Source organism: Haemaphysalis longicornis, unplaced genomic scaffold (genome assembly GCF_048455015.1).
Source record: "Haemaphysalis longicornis isolate Haplotype H1 unplaced genomic scaffold, Haemaphysalis longicornis Haplotype H1 scaffold_13, whole genome shotgun sequence".
Taxonomy (NCBI): Eukaryota; Metazoa; Arthropoda; class Arachnida; order Ixodida; family Ixodidae; genus Haemaphysalis; species Haemaphysalis longicornis.
Window position 1 is genome coordinate 72697358 of NW_027526233.1, and position 25041 is coordinate 72722398.

Sequence of the window (25041 nt, forward strand, 5' to 3'; positions counted from 1 at the left end):
CGGTTACAGCTGTTCATTGGAGAAAGGATGGGCAATAACTCAAGGCCTACGTTTGGGATATTGCGAAGAATGGCAAGTAGGGTACGCAGCATTGTGGCGGCACCATCTGACCACGAAATTAGCGAACGTTAATGGGCAGGTACACGTTACAATCACTGTAGAGGCAGGGTGTCGACGACAGGTCCCCTCACAGTAGATATTTCTGAATCTCCGGCAATGTTGAATACAAAAAATCTTCAGGGAAGGGGGTATCGGAAACCTCTAATGCCCCCCCCCCCTGCTTACAGCCCTGCCACTTGAAGCTGCTTTTGAGGGCATTACGAATTGAAGCAAAAAAGATATTAGAAACGTTATTCCGCAGTTGACAGCTTCTATGTTTTGCCACTAGCGGACATTGTATATGAGTAAAACGACAGAATGGATGAATGCGGGCTTGCGAAGGCCACTAAAATTCGACCATGTTGTTGCCAGTCATCCACCGTGGTGGTTCCCTGCACTCAGCATAGACAAGGGCATCTGTGTTGTAGAATCAGCGAACACCGCTGGAAAGGAATTGATGTCGTACCTGTATGTGAGTAAATGATGAGCAAGATGAATACAGGTACTGAAAAGGTTTTGCAGAAGTTGCGAAGAGGGTACAACTGTTTTATATGTTTTATTTTTTTAAATTATCATAATCTCATCGAGGGGTTCTACCAATATTATTCGATAGAAAGTTTTGCGTAAGGACCGGAAATCTCCGTGGTTGAAAATATATAGATGGAACGCCAGATGAGGTTGAGGTAAAGTACGTGCCACGTGAGATTAGGATTTTCATTCCCATCGTATGCTCCTTGTCCTTCTCACAATGAACTCATTTTATCGCCGTATATTGTGGTCGTGCTTGCACTCTTGCACAAAACCGCAACGAAATGCCTGCGACGACCACGGGCTGATTCTTGATGGGCCTACGGGATACACGGATGGGTCTACGGTGTACTATTATTGGCCTGTGTTGGCCTACCGGTCAACAAAAGCTTTAAATATATTTAGCGGGGATCTTGAGATCACTTGAGGTGGCCAGACTGGAATTGACGCTCTTTGTCCTTTCACAACACGGGCGGATGTTCTAGCTCTGCCAAACCAATTATAAAAATCAAATTTAAGGTTTACTTAAAAGGCGACCTGAAACGTAGGCACAGTCGGTCGGGAATAAAATTAGCATACGTCTGATGTGTACTATTTCAGTCTCACAAGTGCTTCTTCATACTTTCAGGGGATGAAGCACCGGCAATAAAGCGGCATCGTGCACGTAAGTGATCGCAACACCTACCAAAACAACCAGCAGCAAAAAATGCCCTCATATGCAACTGGTTCGAAGCAAATAACGTATCTAGGAAGAATTGTAACGCGCATTGTACACGCGCCAGTTGGCACATATTTCTGAGATTAATAGCGCGGAAGAACGGGACAACACAGGAGTAGACTAACACAGCGCTGACTAACAACTGACCTGTTAGTTGTTAGTCAACTGTTAGTTGTTAGACTTGTTACACTTGTTAGAACTGTTAGACTTGTGAGTTGTTAGTTGGTAGCGCTGACTTGTTAGTCAGCGCTAACTCGTTAGTCAGCGCTGACAGCGCTCACTAACACAGCGCTGAGTTGTTAGTCAGCGCTGTTTTAGTCTGCTCCTCTGTTGTCCCGTTCTTTCGTGCTGTTAATCTCAGAAAAATTGTTAATGGCCACTGACTGCTACTGCTAGCTACTGCTAGCTAGCTTTATGCCGTTTACTTCGTTTGCGAATTCATGTTTTGTAGTATATTTGAGTGTTCATATTTATCTTGAAGTTGCTCTAGGAACGAGCAGCGCTGCGTAACGCCCCAAAGGAACTTGCAAGGTGTACGCAAACGGCGAAACTCGCAGATGCGGCAGCGCAGCTTAATTAAGTTGGGATTGTGGGAATGATTATTATAATAAAGGACAGATTACTTTGTGATAGAAACTTTTCTCCTGAGTTTGTGGTCACAGTGGCAGTGGAAACAATGAATTGGAAAATAGGGAAGCTACGTCAACTGCCTACGAAACTCTACTGACGTAACCAACGCTCCTGCCTATTCAGAGAGCACACAAATATAAAAAAACACTCAATGGGTACTCACAGCAAGAGTAGAACCCACAAGGTGAAAACAAGTGCAACTCAATCGAATGAAAAATGCAGATACAGAAAGGGAAAACGAAATAAGTACGTTAGTCGGAGCTGCACTTGGCAGGATGAGCGAAGGGACACAAGCACTCTACGCAGTCGTACCTCCTAAAGTTCACACAGACACCAACCTGAAAAAAGTGAGGGAGGATTCCTTTCTGTCATCCCCATTCTGACAGCATATGCAAAATATATCGCAGACAGACGAAAAGATCATCTAGAACTTTACACTCAGAACAGAGTACTGAACTTAGCACACTATCTCTCAGCCAATGCCACCACACTATTTCGCAGACAAGGCCATGGGAGAACACGAAAGCGTTGTTTACTTTTTATTGGCTTTGCTTTTTGCCAACTGTTCCATACGAATCATAATTGTTTGGTGGTATTTCGTAGATTGCCATCTGCCATGTCATCTGCCTCTTTTTATTTATTGGCAGTGATTACCTTCTCTTCTTAGCTAGGGTTCCCATACACCCGCCAGTCAGTTTTAATCGCATCACATTCACTGGTGTATGTATTAGCCTCAAAGATCCATTAGCTTCAACTACCATAATCGAAATGGCGCTGTTTAATCGCCACTACGCCTGCACCCCAAAACAAACAAACAAACAAACAAACACACACACACACACACACACACACACACACACACACAACTGGGTTGATAACACTTCTTCGTTCACAAGAATGCGGCTTGGGGTGAAGGGGTGAAGCTTGCTGGTCGGAGGTTGTGCTTCTGTGTTAACTTCACCGGCCGTTCTCCTGGTTAGCGACCAGCGACCCACTAGCGAATGATCATCGGTGGCTTACCTGTAGGCCCCGCGTGAGCCACCATAAATGACACACTGCTGACCCGCTGACTGGCTTACTTCCCCGAAGTGTCTGCAGAACCAAATCTGAGTTACTCCACTCTGTGAAAGGGGAGGACCAGCACAGCACGTGTCATTGAGGGGACAGAATTGAGTTTATGGGTATCAGAAACTTTTTATCCCTGAAAAAGACACATAAATTCCAACACTCCTATTTACCTGAAGAGATATAGAAAAAGAGTTATAGAAAAACTAAAACACTCAGACTGGGTAACCTACAGTGATACGACGTATCCTGATGTCTAAGTTGTTTTAGTTTCTTGGAGATGACGCCTACTTTTATCTAAACTAGTCAAGGTGCATATACTTGTGAATAGACAAGTAAGATTGAGGCCCTTATCAAGCTTTAAACGCCGTGCGCATTTGTTTGTGACCGCGGACTAACCAGGCCCACTCTGCGACGTTCGTTTAATTTTTGTTGTCGGAAATGAAACAAAATGAAACTCGTGACAGTTCAGCTTCGCTCAAAAACATCAGAAATTATCTTCTGTCCCTAGAAGATGATTCTGTCATCTTCTGTCACTATTCTATGCTATGTTTAGGCTTCTATTTTAATATAACGTACTGCCGTGCGTAGAAAAAAATTAGTAAATGCGGTAGCTAGACGTATTCGGCGCGCTTTTGGGTTCGATAAACGGCGGGAAAATTCAATGCATACTGGTAAAATTGCGTAACAAACACGTCCTGCCGTCTGTGGTATTGTTTCGATGTGTCAGGACAGATCACGCAAACCATGGTAGATGAGTGTGAGCCATTCTATGTATTTCAAAGGGTGCCATCCCACTGTAGCAAGGATATGTGGCATGCGCTGTTCCTTGTTCGTCTGTGTTGGGATGCACAGCGGTATGCGTACTTGCCCACTTTTGACATTCTTTTAGCTCCAAGCGTGGCTCAGCGCGCAATTTCTTCAAGATTTGGAGTCGTGCAAGAAATATTGGAAAGGTTCTTCGGAGCTTCTACAAAGGGGATGCACGGCCCTTTTATTTTCGAGCTTTATGGGCTCGCCTGCTTCTGAGGGGCTGTGTTGATTTCAATCTCAAGAGTATATACTTACATGGTCTGGAAGCGCTTAATTTAGTAGTTCTGTTCTACATAAAGAAATCACTTGTTATCAAGAGTTGGTCGGCAATCACAATTCAGAATGACCTGAGTAAGGTGCACTCTTCTAGTAAAATAAGTGCGGAATGATGACGACGGCGGCAACTGTCTTGGTCTGCTTCGGCTCCACGAACAGCCTTAAAACGACGACAAAATCGCTTCGTACCTACCGGACAACCATTCTATCATCTCCATAACATCGTAAGGATGTTATCGAGATGTTATCGTAAGCACATTAAGCGTGGCGCTACAAGTATCAAAACAAACGCGGCAGGGAGCATTCAGAAATCATCGAAGAAGAGAACCGTATCTATGTTGCTGATTTCAACGTACCAACGCGAATTGGTACCAGCGTAACACATGGTACAAGCCCGGTCCTCACTCTTACAAATCCCCACATGGTAGCCTGCGGAATCGCCTGGATAAGTACGTGATCATTGAAAAAACAGTCCAGGGGTGCCACTATACAAGAAAGCTGGAAGGGGCGAAACTAATAAACTGGGATGCGGAGCGAAACAAACGAAGCAATGACCTGTACGCCTCATTAGTTGATATACAAAAAATGGGTACAAGACCTTGCTAGCGATGCAATCCAGCACAAAAAATAGTCAACACGTCCCACAAAATCACAGCAGTACATACCCACCTACTCCACCTCTTGGAGGCAAGGTGCAGCTTACACCGAAGATGGAAACAACAGCGACACAACAGAAAACTTGGAATCCTCTTAGGCAATCTAAACATGGAGGCATCGCACATGCTGAGCATCTCAGTGGGCAAAACTGGTTCCACCTGTGTGGCAGCCTAAATCGAAGGCTCGCCTCCACAGCAACCTGGAGGTAACTAAGGTACCTCATAGAACCTACCAAAAGCAGGGAACAAAAAAAAGTCTGCAAACCATGCTCCCCCAACACCAGGGTTTACTAAGAACCTAATAAAAACTCTTAAAGTGAGGTATTTTCCGACCTGCCCAAAAGAACACCACAATGAATACACGGGTCCACACAACCCCATTCTCTACCTGCTAATAATCCAGGCTGAGTACCGGGTGCCCTTGGTCAAAGTCACTCAAAATACATCACCAGCCATGAATAGGGTCACCATGGAGGCACTCGCTAACCTAGAGGAAAGCTCCATTCAACCCTGACATATTTTAGGAATGAATATTAAGCCTCTGGCAAGGTCAGTCATATAGAAGGAGTCTGAGGGGAGACTGCTACGCAAGCCGGGCAAGACGATAGGTGTCGACAACCTTCGACGGATTTCTCTAACATCAGGCATGGGAAAACTAACGAAACAGTACTTATCTGACGACAACCGTATACCTAAAATTATAAGAAAAATTTCCACACGCAATGTTCGGTTTGCGGCTGCAAGTATCGACACTCGGCATCCTAGTGCAACTTCAGAATGACATATTCGAGGCTACCAGCAAGACCACACCTAAAGCTATACTTGCCCTCGACATGAAAGGGGATTCGACAATGCGGCCCCCGCTTCTTTTCTTAATAACGTAAGCAATATCGGTATCGGAGAAATGTATGATTATATAAAGACTTCCTGACAGACATTAAAGCCGTCATTAATGTTGGATACCTTCGTTTCGACATAAATTTGTGTGGAAGCAGGGGAACTCCACAAGAAGCGGTCTTATCCCGTATATTCTTTAACATACCCCTTATTTATATCTCCAAGAAGCTGGCTCAAATGACAGATATTCACCACGGAATATACGTGTTAACATCACGATGTGGATAAAAATAATCGGCAGGAACAACGCAAGATCACCTCACACAAACCGCCAGCGTAGTTCAGTCTAATGCGAAAGGTTGCGGATTAACCTGCGCCCAATAAAACTCCCAGCTCGTACTCGTGCAAAAGGGGCGGCGCGACAAAGCCATGATCATAAACATAGCACTGTAGGAACATAGTATTCTTTCTTCTTCTACAATGAAGTTATTTAAACTTACTTATCACGAAAATTGCAAAAAATATCAGCTAATTCAAAAACTAGAAGCAACCAAAGCGCAACTAGTTGGGATGCTCCGAAGGATTGCGCATCAGGAACCCGGTATGAAAGAGCAAAACATGCTACGCAGCATTCATTCTTTCCGAATAACCTATGTCGCCCCATGCAGCATCTTTGAGCAGCGAGAAACGCAGAAGGTAAACAAAATTTTCTGTAAATCCTGCAGACAGCCCATAGCTTTCACCACAAGTACATACTGCTCGACTGCAAGCACTTGGACTGCATAAGACTCTAAAAGAACTGACTCAAACCCACCTCAGCGCCCATAGAACAAGACTAGCCATTACCTCTCCAGACGCTACGTACGGGAACGCCTATGTACGCGCTCCAAAAAACCATCGACACTACGTCGGACATACAAATGGATATTCGGTCAATGGTGCGAGTACTGCGACTTGCGCAGACATGAACCCTTGACACCATGAAGAGGAAAGACAAGCCAGAGCCCAAACCTTACAAAAACTACACGGAGAATCTACCACCACATTGCATACGTACGCAGCGGACTACACGTGCACGGACGCCAAAGCTCCAGTTGTCGCAACCTTCAAGGCCTTCATCAGCACCCATGAGTCCAAAGCAGTGCACTACCCCAATGCGGAAGAGACAGTGATCGCCTTAGCCATTGCGGATAGTCATGCAAGTACCATCATCACTGACTCCCAAGCGCCTTGTCGTACGTACATGACGAGAAAAAGTTCCAAATAGCATTGCAGGTTCTAGCCCTTAATCCCCCCTAAAGTAACCAATCAATAACTTTACGCCTGCTTATTCGTTACTCTGCGCTTATAAAGCATCCCTTGCGTTCGCCCTAGGTCTTCAAACCGGGCAGCGTTGGAGGATGACGACCAGGCCGATCACCCTCTCACTACTTTCAGCGACATTATGCAACATTACTGGCTAATCCGACACACTGACTAACCAGGAGCTGACTCGCTGTCCAAAGAGCTAGAAGTGACCTTCCGCGTTACAAACCAATACCTTCCCATTTCCCACGAGACTATGCGCCATTTACTGCATTTTTATACCCCCTGTTGAAAAACTGCGGCCAACGCACTATTCTATATCGCATGGTCTGGAAGTGCCAGTAACCCTGGCAAGAAACGAATCCCCTCTCCTACCTACGAGCCGTGGGAGAGTGAGCTTCTAAGCTCTATCCCGAAAAGGCAGTTATTGCTAACCGAAAGGGCGTAGACGCCGGGTACAACAAACGGAGTCCTGGACTAAAGAGCCCGCCAACATACCAGCACTTTAGTTCAACAAAGCTTTTCCAGCCCCTCACAATTCTAGTAAAAATCAATAAATGTTCATTTGTTTTGTTCCGCTTGTAAAACATGTTGCTTCACCTCTTGGACTCGTAATCAGGTGGCTGAAACAATCTTATGCATGAGTGAAGGCGTGTGACTACATGCAGTGCAATCGCGAGATTAGCCTAATCGGACTGGGCAATAGATTGCTAGGAATGCGGCCGTTGCCCCTGTCTCTTAAATACGGCAGCTTTGCATAGTCAGCGTAATGAGTCGGCTAGGAATTCTTGATAATGTCACGACGCCAAGAAAAACGCAGCTGTCTTGAAATAAACACGTTTATTGGAACGAACTTGTGCTCCCCTAACAACTCAAAACAATACAGAGGCGGCGAAGCAGCGGTCAAGAGTGACTTGCGCCGGCGAGTGTCGTCGAATGGCGTGCCGCGGTATCTGCTCTGCAAGCATTTATCTTTCGGCAGAGTGTTTCTGGAACCGTCGATTCACATCCAGAACATCGTAGATCACACAAGAGTATTCTGGGCTAGTGACGTTAGGGCGAAATAGTCTTCTTATTTGAATGTGATAGCCCGTGCAGCATACAAATAAAGAATGGAAGACGCGCTTTGCTAGGAACGCAGATAACACAGCGGGGCGTGGCCCGGCCGTAAAAAAACAATAAATAAGCAATCCCATACATGGCTCCCGGCATTAACCCCCCTCTAACAGTGCATCGACCCTATGCTAACATAAAAGAAAGTTCGAACAAACAACAAAAAAAGTCCGTCATCTTGCTTAGTAAGGTTTCAAGCAAACCACGTGGACGACTTCGAACCGCCTGCGTCGTCGTGATATTCCGGAATCACCATCGGGGATCACCTCGTAGGTAAATTGGCCGACACGTCGTAGAATGTGGTAGGTTCCAAAATACCCTCGCAGAAGCTTCTCACTGAGTCGGCGTCGTCGGATGGGAGTCCAAGCCAAAACACGGTTCCCTGTGTGGTACTCGACTTCTCGGCGTCGGAGGTTGTAGCGCCCGGCATCCACCAGCTGCTGGTCCGTTGTACAAACTCGCGTGAGCTTACGGGCCTCCTCCGCACGCTGGAGATATCCTTGGACGTCGGGGTTGAGGTCGCCGTCTTCTAAATGCGAGAGCATAGCGTCAAGCATCGTAGTCGGCAGTCTTCCGTAGACAAGCTCGAACGACATCATTTGCGTAGTTTTCTGAATAGCCGTGTTGTACGCAAACGTGACATACGGGAGCACTTCGTCCGAAGTCTTATGGTCAACGTCGAGGTACATTGACAGCATATCCGCGATCGCCTTATTCAGACGTTCCCTTAGTCCGTTCGTTTTGGGGTGTTACGCCGTAGTTCTTCGGTGATACGTGTTGCTGTAGCGTAAGATTCCTTGCCTAAGCTCCGCAGCCAAGGCCGTTCCGCGGTTCGTGATTAGGACTTCAGGGGCTCTATGTCGCAGCACAACATGGTTTATGTAGAACTCTGCGACTTCTTGTGCAATCCCCCTCACAAGATCGGCCGTCTCTGCGTAGCGCGTCATGCAGTCTGTCGGTACAACAATCCACTTGTTCTGTGATTGTGACGTAGGGAACGCGCCTAGAAGGTCCATTCCAATCTGGTGAAAGGGCCTTGACGGGACGGCGATCGGTTGCAGAAAGCCAGTGGGTCTTGTCGGCGGCGTTTTTTTGCCGCTGGCAGTCACAGCAACTCCGAACGTAGTGGTTTACGTCGGATGTAAGGGGGGGCAGAAGTACTTCGCCTTGATTTTTGCAATCGTACGAGATGTGCCGAGATGTCCGGAAGACGGGTCGTCGTAGCACGCTTTCAGAATTTCGTCATTGAGCTCTGCGGGGATGACAAGTAGATAATGCGTTCTCGTTCACGTGCTGAAATTCTTCTTCACGAGGGCGCAGTTTTGAGGTTGAATGCTGGTAAGTTCCGCTTGAACGCCGTAGGCGCGGTGACATTTCGTCCTTCGAGGTAGTCGATCATGACGCACAAGTGAGGGTCGGCACGCTGCTGGGCGGCTACGTCGCTCTCCGTAACGATTCCAAAGAACGCGCTGTCTTCATCAGAGTCTTGTGGTGGCGGGTCGACGGGGGCGTGGGACAGGCAGTCGGCGTCGGAGTGTTTCCTGCCGGATTTGGAGACGATTGTAATGTCGAACTCTTGCAGGAGCAAGCTCGATCGCCCAAGACACTCCCTAGTGGTCCTTGAAATTGGCAAGCCAACACAGCGCATGGTGGTCTGTCACAACCTTGAATGGTCTACCATACACTTATGGGCGAAATTTTGAAACGACCAATATAATTGTCAGGAATTATTTTTCAGAGGCTGAGTAATTTTTCTCCACCTTCGACAGAGCACGGCTGGGAAAGGCGATTACTTTTTCTCAACCGCTTTGCTTTTCGACGAGAACCGCACCCAAGCCTATATCGCTGGCGTTGGTGTGCATTTCCGTATCGGCGTTTTCGTCGAAATGAGCGAGCACAGGCGGGTTTTGCAGGCCTTGTTGCAGCTCACAAAATGCTCTTTCTTGGCATTTTCCCATGCGAAAGGGGTGCTATCTTTTGTTAGGCGCGTGAGTTGCTTTGAACTGCGTGCGAAGTTTGAGACGAAGCGCCGGTGGTATGCGCACAGTCCGAGAAATCTTCTGACGCCCTTTTAAATGCAGAGCATTTCTTTAACTCACGATGTCACCCGGCGTTGTCGGCATGCCTCGGCGTCCGCAACAGCCGTTCCAGGTGCGCCCTCTCCCCACCTTCTCCTCTCCCGCATCACGCTACCCTCCTCGCTCTCAACAACAGGTCTGCACCCCTCCCCCTACATTATATAAAAAAATAATACTTACCGGCGCCTGGTTTTGGTCCCACGACCCTGCGGGCGGAACGCAAGTTAAATGGTGCTCTACCCACTGCCCCACAAAGCCGATACAGAATGGAAGGCTACGAAGGCGCCTTATATCCTTGACTCATTCAAACTACGTCAAGAAGCTGCTGATACAACGCATTCACTACCTGTGGGCGGAACGCGAGGTACATGGTTCTCTTCCCACTGCGCCACAAAACCGACACAGAATGAAAGGCTACGAACGCGCCTTATATTCTTGACTCATTCAAACTACGTCAAGAAGCTGCTGATACAACACATTCACTACCACCAACTCCCCAAACACTAAACGTTAACGCAATACACCCACCCCCTATGCACCCGCCGCGGTGGCTCAATGGCTAAGGCTTTGCGCTGCTGAGCACGAGGTCGCGGGTTCGATTCCCGGCCGCGGCGGCCGCTTTTCTGATGGAGGCGAAAAGCAAAAACGCCCGTGTGTACGAGATTTCAGCGCACGATAAAGATCCCCAGGTGGTCAAAATGAATCCAGAGCCCTCCACTACGGCGCGCCTCATCGCCTGCGCTGCGTCGGCGCGTTAAACCCTACAATCAATCAATCACCCCCTATGCGACGCATTTCCTGGAGTCCCCCTCGCGGGGAGATGGGCCCTTTTGTCTTTCGGTCTTGGGAAGTTCGCTATGGCTGATGTTTTCACCTGGTCAGGCAGGACTCCCACGGCGTTGACGACGTGTTCGAAAAACTTGAGTTCCTCGTAAGCGAAGCAGCACTTTTCAGGCTTTAGCGTTACCCCCGACGTACGAATAGCCATTTCGGGCAAATACCACAACGTCGTCGAGGTACACGACACAGGTATGCCACTTCAGGACGGCTTGCACAGTGTCCATGACTCTTTGAAACGTTGCTGGTTCTGTGCACAGCCCAAATATCATCACCTTGAACTCATATAGACCGTCCTGGGTTAAAAATGCAGTCTTCTCTCGGTCTCTCTCGTCCAATTCAATTTGCCAGTAGCCGGTCTTCAGATCCATCGATGAGGAGTACTTCACATGACAGAGGTTGTCGAGGGCGTCGTCGATTCGTGGCAGGGGGTACACGTCCTTTTTGGTGATTTTGTTCAGTCGCCGGTAGTCAACGCAGAATCTTAAAGTGCCGTCTTTTTTCTTCACAAGTATGACCTGCGCAGCCCACGGACTTTTCAATGACTGTATGATGTCGTCGCTAAGCATGTCGCCTACTTGAGTCCTGATGGCATCGCGCTCGTGGGAAGAGACGCGGTACGGTGACTGTCGGGAAGGTCGGGCTCCATCTTCGGTTATTATCCGGTGCTTCGCTAGAGGTGTCTGACGTAATTTTGAGTTCGACAAAAACCACTCGCTGTAGCGACGCAGCAAAGCCGATAACGTGTTCCTTTCTCCTTGCGGTAGCGCCGCATTCACGTGGAATAGATGCAGATGCTTGAAGGTATGCTTCGGGTGCGCGTTCCAAGTCAGCGACTGCGATCACGTCACTGGCTTCTTGCGTTTCTTCGAGGAACGCAGTTGCAGCACCCTTGTGTAAATGCTGGTACTCCTGGGTGAAATTGGTGGCCAAAACGTTTGATTTGCGTTGCTTAAACCTCGCAATTCCTCTTGCCGCAAACACACCGCGGTCGAGAAAAAATCTTTGATCAGTCTCCACGATAACGTCGACTTCAGGAGCAGCATCTTCACAGTAGACGGTAATCATCAAGCTTGCGCGGGGTGGCAAGGTGACGTGATCGTCGGCGATCCTTACAGCAGCACGGTGTTCGGGTTTCTGCTGCAACCTAGTGGAGTGATCGGGGCCAAAGGTTATCGACTTGATCGGTAGATGAATTATTGCGCCGTTGTCCATCAAAAAGTCCATTCCGGGAATTGCGCCGCGGGAGCAGTTAGTCAAAATGACGAACCCCGCAGAGTACGTTGTGCCATTTATGGTGACGCGCGATGTGCACGTTCCACTTGGCGTCACGAGGTGGCTAGCTGCTCTGCGAATGTGCGGACCGTCAAATCTTGCCGTAACTTTCTTCAGTTTACACGTGAATGACCCGCTCATTACTGAGTAGCCGGCTCCAGTCTTCGTCGTGTTCTCAGCGGCTGGTTCGATCATGTGGGGTACTCGTCGCGCCGTTTTGCTGGCGTCGTGTTCTGGAGTCACGTCATGATTAGATTAGTTCGTCGGCCTGAAGGCATGTCGTGAATCATGGTATTCAGCGAGTCGCTGCGTCGTTGGAGGGTTTTCATTTTTCCGCGGTCGTGCAACTTTACCTCCAGAAGTTGCTGCTTTTAGTTTCCCCCGCGTGGGCTGGGGGACATTCCACGTGAGAATAAGCAGTGCTGCGGCGGTTCGGTGACTGATACGGGTAGGGCGACAGTGAACGGTTGAAGCGGGCTGGTCCTCGGTTGGTGTTGGAGAGGTATTCTTCGATCTCAGCAGAGTTCTGGCCGTACGGGGGGCGCAGGGCGTCGACGAAGAACCCTCGCAAAGCAAGCCTCTTGTAGGGACAGCGACGGTAGATGTGGTAGGCCTCTCCGCAGTAGTAGCACAGCGGGCGATTTTCGGGCGTTCACCACTCGTCGGTCTGCTTTGGCGTCTGGTATTGGTCTACAAGGCGTCGGGCGGGTGGCATTGGACGACGGTATGGCTCGGCCTCTTGACGACGGGTTGGAGCAGGGCGGGGTTGAGGAAGAGCTGCGGAGTAGGTCATCGCTTGGGGCTGACGGGGTGCTAATGAAGGTGTCTGTTGAACCTCTTCTCAGATTATGTCAGTAAGGGAAGCCAGTTGAGGTTGCGGCGTCGTTGGAAAAAGCTTCTGAAGCTCCTCCTTGACCACTGCTCGGATGGTCGCGCGCAATATATCGGGAGCTTACAGCTGCAGCACCGATGGTCTCCGAGAACAGCGAGTTGACAGGGCGGTCGTAATGCCTCGTTCGAATTTCTGGCGGCTTCTCCATCGCTGCCGCCTCAGACGCGAATTCAGCCACCGTCTTCGGCGGCATACGGACTAGACAAGCAAAAAGCTCTTGCTTCACTCTTCGCATTAGAAACCTGAGCTTCTTTTATTCGGTGATTTCGGGGTCTGCACAGCGAAAAAGTTGCTTCATCTCCTCAACGAAGATCACGACACCTTCGTTGGGGTTCTGCGTTCAAGTTTCAAGCAAAAGCCAAGCTCGCTCTATTGTCACCACGGCAGTGAAGGTCTTAAGAAACTCCCTTTTGAATTGAGTCCGCTCGGTCAAAGAGCTCTCATGGTTTTCGACCCAAGTTCGAGCAGCATCTTTTAAGTAAAATAAGACATGCCTGAAATTTTCTTCGTCGTCCCACCTGTTGAAGATGAGGAAGCGCTCCAGCTTCTCCAACCATTCTAAGGGGTCTTCAGCGGGGGCTCCCCACGACGATGCCGGTTCCCGGGGCTGCTGCAGGACGATTGGCGACATTGTTTCTTGCACCATGGTGTTGGTTGCAGCGTTCATTCTCTTGGGCCCTTCTGGCAGAAAACCGAACTCGGGTAGCAATCCTTGCAATCGGCGGCTTTCTCTGGTTGGACTGGCTTGGCGGCTTCCAGATGTCGTAGGGAGCATAAAGGATTCCTACCCCGCACCTCAACCAGCTGTCACGAAGCCAAGGACGACATAGTTGTCTGAAAGGAGAAACAAGTTTATTTTAGCGAACGTGTGCTCCCCTAACAACTCAAAAGAATACAGAGGCGGCGATGCAGCTGTCAACAAAGTGACTTGCGCAGGCGAGTGTCGTCAAATCGAATGCCGTGGCATCTGCTCTGCAAGCTTTTACCTTTCGCGGCGAATGTTTCTGGAACCGTCGATTCACATACAGAACATTGTAGATCACACAAGATTATTCTGGGCTAGCGACTTTAGGTAGAAACAGTCTGCCTATCGTAATGCAATAGCCCGTGTGGCATAAAAATAAAGAAGTGAAGACGCGCTTTGCTTCGAACGCAGATAATACAGCCGGGCATGGCCCGGCAATAAAAACAAACAACAAATAAGCAAACCCATACATGGTTGGCGGCAATATAATTGACCCGTATGAAACAAACACAACAAAGAGGGGACGTTTAATGCCTTTCGTGAGTGGCAAATGATGTGTGTGGAAACGGTCCAAATCTGTTGTGACATAGGAGCAATTCGTTGGATCACATGCCGGAGTCGGATGTTATGAATTATTATTGCGTTTTAAGGGTGCCATTTGGCTTTTATTGGAAGTAGTAGGGTCGCGTTAAGCGGATAGCGGTTTTTCGTGTTTACTTGGGAGAAGAGGTCTTGTAGCTGGGGACTAGGCTGTTAATTTATTTATTCACTTTATTCACATTACTTTATCCGGGAACTTCAGGATGTAAGGGAAAACCTTTTTCTTCATTACATTGACGTCCTCTATCTACAGTGCGTAACATTTAGAGGCTTTGGTATTTGCATCGCAAAGAATACGGTTGACGTTTGTAATAAACAAATCTGGTAAGGTGTTTTTCTTGCATACAGTCGTCTTGTTCTCTCAAAGAAGACCTACCTTGATGGTGACGAATTTACATTTGAAACAAACATACAGAGCCTCACCTGCTTTAACCTCACGGTTGCAGGTCCTGCACCAATCGCAGCGCCTGAACAACGTAAGTAATGTGATATCGCTCTTACCAAAACACGTGCTTGCAAGACTGGGAGCATGATGATTATTTCTCAGTAAACCATGTGCGGATGAATTCATTGAAACGGTGGGTACGAGTTTGAAATGACGCGGTGTTGGCATGAGAGATGCGTCATTTCTTTCCGTAGAAAGTTCTCCTAGTGTTCAAGAGACAACTGGCTTTATTAAGCCCCGTAGTGTCTTTTTCCTATATGTACGATACAGAAAGGAAGGAAACGAAATCATATAGGAGATGAAATCAAAAGGGGGCATTTACTTTGCATATGTCTAGAAAGACTATCGTCTTTTGACGACATTTGCAACGAAAGGAGCAGATACGCGGCCACTTTTTTACAAAGTGCCGATGAAACTGACTGGCGACCACCAAAGTAAATAAGAATATGCATTGCCCATTTCTCATGTTGTAAACCATCGACGGATCTAAGATCGGTATTATATGCTCCTACTCTGTTCCTTCCGGCCCTACTGCAAAACAGCGCCGATCGCTGGAGACAAGTGGTCCCGTTTTGACAGTTCAGTCTGTTTTCTCAGTGCTCCATCATCATCATTATCATCATCATCAGCCTATCTACGCCCACTTCAGAGCAGGGGCCTCTGCCATTAATCTCCAATTACCCCGGTCCTGCACTAACTGCGACCAATTTATCCTGTGTGCTTTTCAGCTGATCATTTTTGTGGGTTGAAGCCTCGTAATCCATTCGAAAGCTATAGAATGTGCCCTCATTTGGCTAGAGACCGCGAGTGTCTATCGTAGGAAACATTACCCGGCTCCAACATACTTTATTTTCGGCTTTACGTTATCGCCCGTTGGCTCCTTTAGGTATATACATAACACCAGATCTTAATTGGACACCCCACATAATAAATATCTGTAACAAAGCAAATAAAGTTCTTGGCTACCTCAGACAAAACTTACGCCTTGCCCCCCTCCTGTAAAACGTTTAGCTTACCTAACATTAGTACGCCCGAAACTCGAATACGCTAGCGCCGTCTGGGACCCGCACCAATTATTTCTATCTAAAATGCTGGAATCTATTCACAATACGGCAGCAAGGTTTATTTACTCTGATTATTCACATTACTCAAGTGACACTAATCTGAAAATCCAAGCCCAACTTCAGAACCTGGAATTGCGACGCAGGGCCGCTTGACTAACCCTTTTTCACAAACCGTTAGACTAACCCTCCTTCACAAAGCCCGATTCTGTTCAAAACGCACATCGAAAGAAATTTGTAGCACAGCCCACCTTAACACTCCCTACTGGGGTATTTGAGGTATAACAAATAAGTTAGCTTCATTAGTGTCTCTACTGCAGGGAAGTCTTGTTTTTCTCCGAGTCGACGCAAATTTTTATCACCCACTCCAAAGAACCGTAATAATGAATTAGCTGTACGAACTGCGTGTCCTAGCTACATTGACAGCGCCATTCGAGAGAAGTCACCGGGGATAATCATTCGAGTAAAACTATGAACGTCCGAGCCGAATAGTACTCCTCAGTTGTTTCGCATTTGGTGAGCGCGATTTGTTTCATTCTTGTCCAATCCACTGAATCAAGAGTAAGCACAGCCTTAGTGCACGCCAAAAGCACTGTTATAATTTTTACATATTAGTATATATATATATGCGGTCAATAAATAGAATTGGGGTAGGAAAAGACCGAAACGAGGGGGTTCGCGAAATACAGCTCCTAGAAAGTTTCGCAAGTTGTTCTGGCTCTAAACACAACCCTTGGGGCCGCCCATCGTTAGAATACGCTTGTTGCACGCAATGCTCACACGTGTTGGACGTTTCTGCAGAATTTGGCATGGTGCAACAAAGTCAACTCAAAAGAGCATGTCGTGAGGAAAATCTCCCATTATCATGTACACAGTTCATGTATATTTTAAAGACGGTAGTCTTTCTTGCGCTGCTTAAACCCAGAAGTTTTGGACTGTCTGTATTTCTGTTTGTCGATCTGTCTGTCTGCCTGTCTGTCTGTCTGTCTGTCCGTCGGTCTGTGACTCAATTCAGCCTCCCGGCCAAAGCAAAGTAGATATTTAGCAATAGTCTTCTATACTCACATCCAAAGGTAAACGTCTAAGCCCGGATTATGTGTTCATACATGTCAACTTTGTTGTAAAAGAATAAGACATTACGCAAATAAAGACAGGAAATTATTACACAAGGATATTTACAGTGTTCCTTTATGAACAAATTCATAGATGCTTGGTCGTTCGATAGCAAATGATATTCTACATCTACTGCAGAAAACCACAGCCTGCAGTTGCCCGCGCCACTTCCAGGCGGCATTTGAAAAATCACGTGACCGCAGCAACGAAAGATCATGATAATAATGTCTTCAAAAATTTTGGCACCCACACAAAAGGTAATTGGCCAGGGCTAAATTGGTCGTCCCACTAGTTAGGTTCCACGTTCTGCTTGGAACGCACGTTTAGCACGGCGACGCGGTTCTATAAACCTTGAAGTCGGCCGCCTCGATTTACGCGCGTCACCGCCGTACTGCAGCGCTGGCATCAAGGAACCCGGCCTGTAGCAGTAAAACGCGGTAAATTCAAATCGCCTTGAGCAAACCCGTGGTGTGTTTACCTTGGGATGAGCGCGACGGTACAGGAACAGCATGAGAGGTGAGCGGGAAAGCAAAAGGGGGTTACTCCTTGGCAAATGTCTAGAAAGACTATCGTCTTTTGACGACATTTGCTACGAAAGGAGCACACACGCGGTCAATTTTTAATTCCGTATACTTCTTATATTTTGAACAGGAAATGTGCGCTGCGAAATAAATAGAAAATACTCGAGGTGTATTCGAGGCTTCCAATATTCGCGCAGCTTATAGCGAAATTAGTACGCCTCGGCGTAAATAAGAACTTGATATAGTGGCTTAAATCGTATCTTTCTAAACAGGACACAATTTGTTAAAAAAATGGTGTGAAATATTACACTTTAAGTGCGACTTCTGGTGTCCCCCAGGGATCCGTGCTCGCCCCGATGCTCTTCTTGTGCTACATCACGACATTGCAGAAACAGTTTCACCTAATATTAAGCTTCGCCTGTTCGCAGACGATTGCCCTATATATTCAAGAATAACTCAGCGTAAAGATCAGCTCGCTTTAAACTATGCACTAGATGATATAGGCGACTGGTGCATTAAATGTAAAATGAAAGTTAACTATTGCAAACCTCGTACATGACTGTCACAAAAAACGTAAAAGATGTGTTGGCGTTTTCCTGCCGATTAGACTGGCATGAGTTAGAGCGAGTAACGCATTTTAAATACTTGGGCGTCACACTATCTTAAGACTTTATTTTGAAAACCCACATTGATCACTTGTGCAGCGTTCCAGAAAAGAAGCTGCGTTTTTTAAGAAAATTAAAACTGGCATCAACCAAAGCAAAGCTTACGGCATATTTGATGCTTGTGCGGCCTATGGTAGAATATGCGAGTATTATATGGAATCCGTATAGGAGATACCAGATTGATAAGATCGATCGAAAAAATACAAAGCCGAACAGCCAGGTTTATTCTGTGGAGATTTAGAAGCACTGATTGGGTTAGTGACATGCTAAGCCATCTTAACCTACCTCTCCTTTTAGACCGACGGAGAAAGCTAGGTTGAAGTTTCTTTTTATGCTAAAAAGAATTCCCTAAACGTAGATACTAGTCCGTATTTAAAACCTAGAAGCACTCGCACCGTCAGGGGTAGCCATGCGGGCCAGTTTCTCGCAATTAATGCCAGGGTAGACAGTTTTAAATATTCGTTCCTAGCGAGAACAATACAAGAGTGGAATGCACTTCCACAGGCTGCAATTTTCGCAGTCACAGTTAATCAGTTTGAGTCGTTCCTGTTTCCTTATTACTCATCTATAAGTGATTGATAGCTGCTTTAATGTTTTATTCGTCTGTTCTTGCATTTCCTTGTGCTTCTGTCTTGCGCGCGCTGTGCACATGTTTCTTGGTGCAGTTCCTGCGCATTCCATTGCAGAACACTTGCTGCGCCGCTTGTATGCGGGGATGTTGCTTGGCCGATGAGAACCCGCCGTTGAACACGTGTTGCTTGTCTTCATTGTCGCTATAGCTCGCCACTGCGTGCAAATGGTATCTGTGCTAAAATTTGGTCTTTGTTTTGTCTATGAAAATGCGCCTTTGTATCGGGCTGAGAAGCTTTGTTAGTTGTATTTCTTTTGTTTTCAACTATCCTGTAACGGCCCCATTGGGGCTAACAGTATCATTAAATAAATAAAAAATGAATATTCGCACACCTCAGGTTTTTCCTTTCTTAGTGGTTGGCTGGCAGCCGTTTTGACTACAGGTTTCTACATACTATATATTATAACAAGAACCATTGAGCAAGTTGGTGTGGCATAACGGAAAAATAAGCTCCGCAGATTGTAAGGATGAGAGAAGTTACAAGAAGGCATTTCAGCATAATAAAATTGACAGCAAAAGTTAGGCGCATGCACCTGTAAGCAGCAACTATAAATCAAAACACAGCGTGCACGATAAAATGGAACCCGCAAAGGACGCTGTAGTCGGGCCTTTTAGGGTGACGACCACGCCAGGTAAATATCTTTCTGGGTAAGCGTATCATTACACTGAACTCGCAATCCGTCAAGCCGGCTTAAAAAGAACAAAATACCGCTCTTGCTTCTTTAAGAAAGTATGGGCTGGATCGCACGTTTATAAGCTGAGGTAGGCACCGTTGGTTTTCGTAAGACGGAGACGGATGTGCCAGTAGAGTCGATTGGCCGAATTAACGTTTGCTAATTTACAATGAGAGACACAACCCTAAATCAAATAATGATGAATATACAAACGAATTGTGAAAGCACCACCCTCCATTTTATGCTTGATTGGCTTATGCACCAAGCCATGACAACGGTGTGTTGCTCTCCTGTGTACAAGCTCGTGAGTTTGATTCCCGGCATGGCGCCCGCTTTTCTGATTGGCGAAAAGCTTCTCTGATTGATGCGAAAAGCGAAAACGCCCGTGTGTACGAGATTTTGGCGAACGTTAAAGATCCCCAGGTGGTCAAAATATTACAGAGCCCTGACGGATTTTATGAATGAATGCTGGGCGGCTGTTACGGTCATAATAACAGGGATGGAGCCTGAGGTAAGACTACTACCCAAGCTGGGGAAGACGCTTAGCGTCGACAACCTTCGACTGATTTCTCTATCACGCATTGGGAAACTAACGGAACACATCGTAGTTATCCCACTACAAACGTTCCTAGAAACAGCTGAAAAAAATTCCACACACAATGTTCGGCTTCCGCCTGCAACTCTCGATACGCGAAATCGTCGTGTAAGTGAAGAATGACATATTCGAGGCTACCAGCAAGACCACACCTAAAGCAATGCTTGGCCTCGACCTGAACGGACATTCTACAATGGGGCCCCCGCTTCTATTCTCAAAAACCTCAGCAATCACGGTATGGGTGGAAATTGAATGATTATAAAATTACGCCCACCTCCCCTCGCGGTAACTTTGGTGTGATGTAACGCACCTCACGGCGGGTTCCATTGACGTTTTCCATCGTATTGATTACGCTTATAGCAGGGATGCTCATGCGAGGGGGAGGTGGGCGTTATTTTCCATTTTCACCATGCAATGAACATGCAATACACGTATGCTTAGGTACGGCCTTTATTGCAGGCGAGAATGAGTGCCATGTGGTCCGTAAAGTGCACAGTTAGGGGCTCGAGGAGTATTGCGAGAGAGTGCAAGCGTAAAGCGGACGACCGTCGACTGAGCCCGTCGGAGCGCGGCATGGCGCTTTATATTCACAGCGCCCGAAGGAGAGGAGAGCTTGGAGAGAGAGTACTGCACATGCGCAGCGCGCGCAGCGCCGCCCACCGGCGTATAGTAACGGAGTGAGAGCACGCTGCGCCAACCAGCAGCTGTTTGGGAGAGAGTGTTCGCTATCGGAGAGAGGAGAGGAGGACAGGCGCAGCTGTGCGGACAACGCCGGAACGACGGAGGAAGGACAGAGGGGCGAGCATGAGATGCGTTGCATCTAAAAAAGGCTACCTGACGGACAGAAAAGCCGTCATAAAGGTTGGAGACCTCCGATCTGACATGATTTTGTGTGGAAGCAAGGGAACTCCACCAGGAACAGTATTGTTCCCTATATTGTTTAACATAGCCCTAATTATTCTCCGCTAGAAGCTGGCCGATATTCTGGATATTCACCCCAGGATATTCGCCGACGACAACACGTTATTGGTCAACAAATGATCGGCAGGAGCCGCCAACGTAGTTTAGGCGTTTGCAGAAGCTTGGGGAGTACCTACACCCCCCCACAATGCCAGCTCTTATTCGTGCAAAAGCGGAAACGCGACAGAGCAATGAACAAAAAGATATCACTAACATAGCATCCTTCCTTCTTCAACAACTAAGATATATATTGTTACCTATCAAGGAAATTGGAAAAACAAAAAGCTAATCCAAACATTAGTAGCAACAACCACGCAAATAGTGATGATGCCCCTAAAGATTGCGAATAAGAAGCACGGAATGAGAGCAAGACATGCAACGTTTGGTCAACGCGGTCATTGTTTCTCGAATAACCTATTTCGCCCCCGACACTATCTTTTAGGTGTAAGAAAACCAGAAGATAAAAGAGATTATTCACAAAGCCTAGCAACAAGCCCTAGCCGTGCGCACATGTACATCAAATGTTCGACTGGAAGCACTTGGACTGCATAACACTGCCGGAGAACTGACGGAAGCCAACCTCAATACGCAGAGAACACACCTAGGTATTACCGTCCTTGGACGCCACGTACTGCAAAGCCTAGGCTACGCGCCGCCACAAACCATCAAAACTACGTCGGACATGCAACTGGATATTCGATCAATGCTGTGAGTACCCCCACTTGCACGGAACATGAACCCTCAATATCATGAAGAGAAATGAAGCCAAAGCCCAAACCTTCGAAAAACTGCAAGAACAATCTACCACCGCGTTTTATACGGACGCAGCAGACTACACGCGCACAAACGTCAAAGCTGCAGTGTTCGCAACCTTCACTGCCTTCATCAGCAGCATGAGTCTAAAGCAGTGCACTACCCCCCAAGAGGAAGAGACAGCGTTCGTCTTAGCCATTGCGCATAATCACGCTAGTACCATCATCACTAACTCCCAAGCCGCTTGTCGAACGTACAAGGCGGGAAGTACTTCCAATACAACAATGCAGGTTCTAGCCCAGAATCCCCCCTAAAGTAACCAATCAATAACTTTATGCCTGCTTATTCGTTACTCTGCGCTAATAAATCAACCATTGCATTCGCCCTAGGTCTTCCAAACTGGGCAGCGTTGGAAGATGACGACCAGGCCGATCACCCTCTCACTACTTTCAGCGACACCATGCAACATTGCAGGCAATCCCGACGCACTTACCCCCCAGGGGCTGACTCACTGTCCAAAGAACAATAAGTGACCTTCCGCCGTTTACAAACCAATACCTTCTCACTACCCACATGACCAAACGCCATTAACTCTATACTCTCTACCCCCTGTACAATTACTGCAGCCAACACACTACTCTATATCGCATGGTCTGGGAGTGCCAGTAACCCTGGATTGCAACGAATCCCCTCTCCTACCTACGAGCAGTGGGAGAGTGAGCTTGCAAGCTCTGTCCCCAAAAAGGCAGTTATTGCTAACCGAAAGGGCGTAGACGGCGGCTACAACCAACGGAGTCCTGGACTAAGGATCCCGCCAACATACGAGCCCTTTAGTTCAACAGAGCTTTTCCTCCTCCCCACAATTCTAGTAAAAAAACCAATAAATGTTGGATTGTTTTGTTCCGCTTTTAAAATATAACGTTGCTTGGCCTCTTGTTTTTGTAAGCAGGTGGCTGAAACGATCTGATGCATGGGTGAAGGCGTGCGACTACTCGCAGTTCCACCGCGAGATTAGCCTATCTGGTCTGGGCTTGACTGCTAGGAATGCTGCCGTTGCCCCTGTCTCTTAAATATGGCAGGGTTGCATAGCCAGAGTATTGAGTTGGCTAGGATTTCGTGATATTATTGACCCTTAGGAAACAAACACAACAAAGAGGGGACGTTTAATTCCTTTTGTGAGTGGCAAATGATGTGTGGGAAAACGGTCCAACTATGTTGTGACATGGGAGCGATTCGTTGGATCACTTAACGGTGTCGGATGTTATGAAATATTATTGCGTTTTTAGGGATGTCACTTGCTTATATTGGAAGTGGTAGGGTTGCGCGAAGAGGATAGCGATTTTCATGTTTCCTTGGGTGAAGAGGTCATGTAGATGGGGACTAGGCTGTTAATTTATTGATTTTGTTTTTTTCACATTACTTCATTCGGGCACTTCAGGATGTGAGGTAAAACCTTTATTTTCTTCATTGGATATACGACCTCTACCTACAGTGCGTAACATTTAGAGGTTTTGGTATTTGCATCAGAATGAATACGGTTGAAGTTTGTAGTAAACAAAGTTGGTAATGCGTTTGGTTGCATGCAATCGCGTTCTTCTCTCAAAGAAGACCTACCTTGATGGTGACAAATTTACATCTGAAATAAACATACAGAGCCTCATCTGCTTTATACTCACGGTTGCAGATCCTGTACCATGGGCTGCGTCTGCTCAACGTAAGTTATGTGACATGGCTCTTACCAAAACACGTGCTTGCAAGAATGGGAGCATTATGATTACTTCTCAGCAAACTATGTACGGATGAATTCATTCACACGATGGCTACGAGTTTGAAATGACGCGGTGTTGGCATGAGATGCGTCATTTCTTTACATAGAAGGTCCTCCTAGTGTTCAAGAACATACTGGATTTACTTAGCCCCCAAGTGTCATTTTAATATATGTACGATACAGAAACGAAAGAAACAAAGCAATATGGGAGACGAAACGGCTGATGGCGGAGGATTTGGGGCTGCGACCAGATGTGTAGTTGAAATTTATTGCTTTCTGCATACCGGTAGAGATAACAAAGAAATTAGGAGAGCAGCAAAAGCCTAGAAGTCCTACCGAGGCTTTCCTGCGAGAGGTGTCCTTCACGGTTACGCATGTAGATGAAGAACATAACTTCTGAAGTTCCACTGCACACATCCCTATGTACAGCAAAATACTATTTCAGCCGGCCACACACGCGCAAAAAACGTAGTCTTTTAAAAAGCATACACCAGTACTAGGCCAAAAATATAACGTCAACTTGGTGCATAAAAGCAAACAAAAATATTAGTTGTTTTTAGAGTGAGGCGCTCTTCGCCATTGTTAGAGTTGCACCATTATTATTCAACCATCGCCACCACCATCAGCTCTAAAGTGAAGCATCTATAAATAAAACCAAACATGCAGTTTACAGATACACATTGCGAATTAATGGGATGCTCTTAAGAAATTCGAAATATTTGTGTTGTTTAGTTCTAATTTGATCTTCATGTAAAGTCAAAGAGGTGTCCAGCTTCGTATAGAAGGGTGGCATCTTGATAGTCTTCTTGCTGCTTGCCTTGAGTAGATATAATAATTGGTCGCCTTATTTGCGGTTTACTCAAAGTATATTTCGGAGTCCGGGCATAAATATTACTGACATATAATTTTTGGCTACCGAGGTATTGTAATAACTTGAATGATTGAATTTGGCCGGTTCAAAATATATCGTACATTGCACACAGTGGACTACAATGCGCCAGTCGAGGTGCAACGAAAGTGATGTCAGTCACTGTGAAAACCAAGGCGAAATACAAAGCTTCGTACCAGCTACGGCAAAGATAAATGGGGGCGACCTAGTGGATAAGTGATAAGGACCACTGTTCATTCTTTGGCTGTTCAGTGAAATATCGACTGCGGCCGCCGTGCAGTTTCTTTTCCCCCGGCCGATGCCGCTAGCTTAACCTAGGCAAATTGCTTGCGACGTTATCTGTCCGGCCTTGGAAGCACAGTACCCCTCAGGCCGTTTTCTTGCTCCGTGTCGAAAGCACATAACCTCATCTACTTTGGTTAGCTTTCAACAACAGTGGCATTCCTTGGCCGAACTTTTGAAGAATATCTGGCGTTTCAACTTCGTGCTCTAAGAAGTG